The sequence below is a fragment of the Orycteropus afer genome, unplaced genomic scaffold (assembly GCF_000298275.1).
Source record: "Orycteropus afer afer isolate SDZICR_OR568_19922 unplaced genomic scaffold, OryAfe1.0 scaffold00006, whole genome shotgun sequence".
NCBI classification, from domain to species: domain Eukaryota; kingdom Metazoa; phylum Chordata; class Mammalia; order Tubulidentata; family Orycteropodidae; genus Orycteropus; species Orycteropus afer.
In genome coordinates, this window is record NW_006921593.1 from 21825301 (window position 1) to 21830308 (window position 5008).

The following is a 5008-nucleotide window of genomic DNA, read 5'->3' on the forward strand; positions in this document are numbered from 1 at the left end:
CTCTTGCCACGTTCCTAATGCCTCACAGGTGATAGGCCAGGACATGGGTGTGTCTCACAGGACCCAGGAAGGACGGCTGGGAGGAAGTTAGGGACCCTCACCTGTCCTTAAGGGCACATCGGACTTCCTTACAAGGAGTCATGACTCTCACCTTGGCTGCAAACCACTGGAAACCCTGGATGACACCACCCCACCAGGTCTCCTTGGCTCTCCCCTCTGGCCAGCCTTGGCAACCACAGGGAAGAAAGCCGGGAGGGGAGCGCTCATTGACGTGAAACCAGCTGTGACTCAAGATAGTGCCCAGGTCAGCGCACGATCCACCGTCTCACCTGAGGCTGTGGCCCACATGCCCAGGTGGGTGCATCGTGCCGGCTTCCACCACAGCCGGGGTTCACCAGAGGAAGGTGACATCAAGGTTCCAAATGAACCAGATTTCTGGGGCTGTCCGGTAAGACAGGAGCTGCCAGGTGGGCAAACGGTTCATACACTCAGCTGCGAACTGGAAGGTCGGCAGCAACTGGCCGGGTTTTGATGGTTTTTTTACCTCAAAGGGTGCATAAAGCTAGTCCCTAACGTCACGTTCACATCTGACTTCTGTGATCTGGAAAGACGTTCTTTGCTCCAGAGTAATTCTCTGGATTCCTTTGGGCATTTCAAGAGCAACGCCACCATCTCTCCATGGAAGCATGCTGAACGAGAAATCTGGGACGCACCAAAAATGGGTCGCAGGGTGCTAAATGGGGAGGAGAGAAACACTCCTGCTTTCAGCACACCTCTCCCCGGGCGTGAAAGGCTGCCTGGGCCGACAGCGAGGTGAGCTTCCAGAAACAACTGCTGGGCCTTTTCCGCGGTGACATCTTGTCTGAACTCCGCCTCAGACAAGACGGCAGAAAAGAAACCTACTTGCACGAATGCATCTGTGTGGGCATCGTCTCACAACTGTGTTTACTATAAACTTCCCTGTAGTTTCAACCCTCCTATAACTTCAGAGAAGGAGCTCTGGTAGCATAGTGGCTAAGACACTTGCCTGCTAACCAGACGGCTGGCGGTTCAAACCCACCAGCCACTCCTCGGAAGGAAGGTTGGGCAATCCTACTTCCGTAGTGATACTGCCTCGGAAACCCAAGGAAGGGTCGCTATGAGTCGGGGCCGACTCGATGGCAAATAACAACAACAACAACAATAACTACAGGAAGGCGAACGCATCACTGCGAGCTTCTCGCGGTCACTGCTTCCTGCTCCAGCCCACAGGGCCCGAACCCAAGGCAAACCCACCGACGACGTGTCGACCCTGCTGCATGGTGACCCCGCATCACGGGAGGAACGGCTCAGTAGAGTTCTTGGCTGTGAGCTTTATGGAAGCAGACGGCCCACCTTTCTTCTGAGGACCTGCTGGGTTTGAACTGCCAACCTTTACATTAGCAGCCGCATGCAAACCACCTGTGGCACCCAGGGACTCTGAAGAAAGACCAGGCCCCTCGGAAGGTAGAGGCTGGCCTGCCCCGAGGACCCCTGGATGCCACCACTGCACCCCCACTCCCCCCCCTCCACCGTCTCATGCCAGGCTCCAGTGGAAATGGGCCCCAACCTTCCCTGCCCTGTAACTCAGTCCCAGTTACCTCGGCCTAGAACCCTCCATCACCCGTTAAGACTGCACGTTGTTGGCCGTCTCACTGCCTGGGCTCTGGTCCACCCCTTCCACTTTCTTAATGGTGTGGTCCCCATGCCTCCCCATGGGCTCCAGGGGAGGTTGACTCCCCAGTTCCAGGAAGACCTGACTGGTCAAGAGGTAGACCCACCACCCCTGGCACAGTCAACCTCCTGGTCCCAGGCTCAGCTGAGGAGGAGCGGGGGACACGTGGGGGTTGTGCCACCGACACTGCAGCCAGTTTGCCTCTGCAAAGCAGCTGGCTCTGCAATGAAGCCACTCCACCGAGGACGGGGCCCCGCAGGGAGGGGCGGCAGAGTGGCCAGTGGGGAAAAGGAGCCTGAGCCGAGGGCGGGCTGATGGGGAAGGCTGCCCACCGCTGGCCTCACACTCTAGGTAGTTTCTTCCCAATGGTTGAGGCTAATCCGTCATTGGTGCCCAGGTCATCCTGACTAGTACATCCTTCAAGGGCAGGTGAAAGTGCCACTTCGAGGTCAAGCTTATGCCCACTGAGTATCTAAATAGGCCCCTCCTCTTTACTCGTGACAGCCAAGGGACATTCATTCCTCCCCATCTCAGAGATGAGAAAAGGAAGGCCCAGACAGGGTGGAGTAACTAACCCCCTTTCCTGGGACCGCACAGCTGAGGGGCGTGAGGGGAGCCGTGCAGCTCCAAGCCCCAGGTCCCACTCCACAGTCTTCCTCTGCCCCGCCAACCCGCATCTCCTGGGTGGAGGCAAGGCAGGCCCTGGTTCAGAGGACCTCCGGGGCTGTGAGCCCTGGAGAATTCCCGAGCCCTTAGCTTGTGGCTATTTTTATCAGAGCAGCAGATGAGAGGGGGCATTTGGAGAGCATGCTCATTCCTCCCACTCCTGTCTGGGAACCAGCGACCTGGCCCAGGCCCACGACGCGGCAGTTACCCCTGGCCTCCTGGAAAACACTTGTGGGTCTTCTGGCTGTGGATAAATGACGGTCTTCCGTGGGGGGGTTGTCTTCAAGCTGCTACTTCAGCAACCAGAGCTCCCAGCAAAGGGCGAGATTTAGCCAGTTGGAGGAGAGGCCTGTGATCTACCGAACATTTAGCATTGAAAGCCCTACGGAGGGCAGGTCTACCTGACCCACGTGGGGCATCGCTGGTCAGAGTGGACTTGATGACAATTGGGTTAGGAGGCTCTGAGAGGCACAGACGTTGAGTGCTTGGCTGTTCACTGCAAGGCTGGAGGTTTGAGGCCACCCAGGGGTGCCTTGGAAGACAGGCCTATCACCCTCCGAAAGGTCACAGTCATTGGAGACCACACGTGCAGTCTACATTGACACACATGGGTCGCCACGAGCCCACGGAGTCGACTCCACAGCCCTGGTATATTTAGCCACAGGCGTTAAGTACCTTGTACTTGCTTTGTTTATCAGCTAATGTAATAGATCCTTCCGAGTGTCCACTACGTGCCAGGCTCGGTGTGGAGACCTGGGGACATGCTGCTGAGTGAGACATGGCCTATCTGGGCGCCACTCTGCTAACTGAAAAAACTCACTGCTGTTGTGTCAGATCTGACTCATAGCGACCCCTCCTTGGGTTTCTGAGGTGGTATCACTATGGAAGTAGATTGCCCAACCTTTGTGCCAAGGAGTGGCTGGTGGGTTTGAACCGCCAGCCTTCTGGTCAGCAGTCAAGTGCCTTAGGCACCACGCCACTAGACAAATAATGATGAGGCAAGGTCACTACCACACCGGGTGCAGAGAGGAGAGCCGGCCGGGAGACTGAGGCCTGGGGTGATGGGGGAGGGCAGAACCAGCAAACTCTAAGGGCTGAAGAGGAGTCTGCCTGGAGAGCAGTTCTCATACAGAGCGAAGGGAAAGTCTTTACTCATTCAGGAGTCAACAGTTACTGACTGACTGCTGTGTGCCCACGAGAGCAGAGCAGGTACAGCCAAGACGACCCGAGACGCGTGACAGAGCGGGCACCCAGAAAGCTGACCACGTGCCATGGGGTGGATTCTGACCCTGGTTCCCCCACATGTGCCACAGAAGAACGGGGCTCCACAGAGCTTGTGGGGGTCCGTCACCAGCCCTTGCTTCTGGGGCACTTCCTGGGGGACTCAAACCTGCAGCCTTCGGGCCGGAGATCTGGTCGGAGCGTAGCTCTCACAGAGACCGACGGGCAGAACCAGACGCTGCTGTTGTCTGGTGCTGTCGAGTGGATTTGACGCATCTCGACCTCCGTGACCGAGCAGAGCCGCCCCATAGGTTTGCTAGGCTGTGATCTTTACGGGATTGCCGGGTCTTCCTCCCACGGAGCCAATGGGAGGGTTTCCAACCTATTGGTTGGCAGTGGAGCACTGAACCATTGTGCCACCCACTTACTGCCATCCAGCTGGTTCTGACCCACAGCGCCCCTAGAGGACAGAGTGGAGCTGCCCCACAGGGTCTCCAAGGCTGTCATCTTTACAGAAACAGACCGCCTTGTCTTTCTACTGAAAAGCAGCTAAACTTACTGCCATCATGTCGTTTCTGACACATAGCGACCCCTCCTTGGGTTTCTAAGGTGGTGTCTGTATGGAAGTAGATTGCCCAACCTTCCTTCCGAGGAGTGGCTGGTGGGTTTGAACCGCCAGCCTTCTGGTTAGCAGTCAAGTGCCTTAGGCACTGTCAACAGAGCGCCACTGACCTTTTGGTTAGCAGCCGAATGCTTTAACCACTGCGCCACCAGGGCTCCTTTACCAGACACTCCTTAACAACTCTCGGAAGCTCTTGCAGGGGGCAATGCTGGTGCCTGCCGCGAAAGGCGCCAGGAGAGGGCCCCGCGGTGTGTGCACGTCCACTCCCTTTAGTTGGTTTTGGGAGCAGGTCGTTTCTGCACGTGGTACACAATCAGGAGCGTGCACAGCCACGAGCCTCCTTCCCAGCTGCGGCACCGACCACTCGTGTCCTTGGCGCTGCAGTCAGCAATCCCTGTGCACCCTGCCCGCTCGCTTAACCGGTGACCCGTCAGGGAGAAAAGGCACTTCTCCAGCCCGCAGGCCCCAAGTTCATCAGCAGCGCGCACTGCAGAATGGCCTCTGCCTGGAAACTTTGGGGAACCCCAGCTGGTGCCCCGATCCGTTTCACGCATTTCAGGCTCGGTCCAGACACAGGATTCACGGGGACCCCCAAGACGGTGACCCCCACTTCATGCCCAAGCTGAGCCTCGCTTTACAATGGAGGCGAGAGGTCCCACAGGCCCAGGCGACCTCCGCAGGGCCACGTGGGCCTGGGGGCTGGCATCCGCCTCCGGGGTCGACCTGCCACCCTGCCCCACGCCCACGAGGCGGCACGACACGCCGGGAGCACTGCCCCCACCCCACCCCGGCCCGGCCACCCCGGC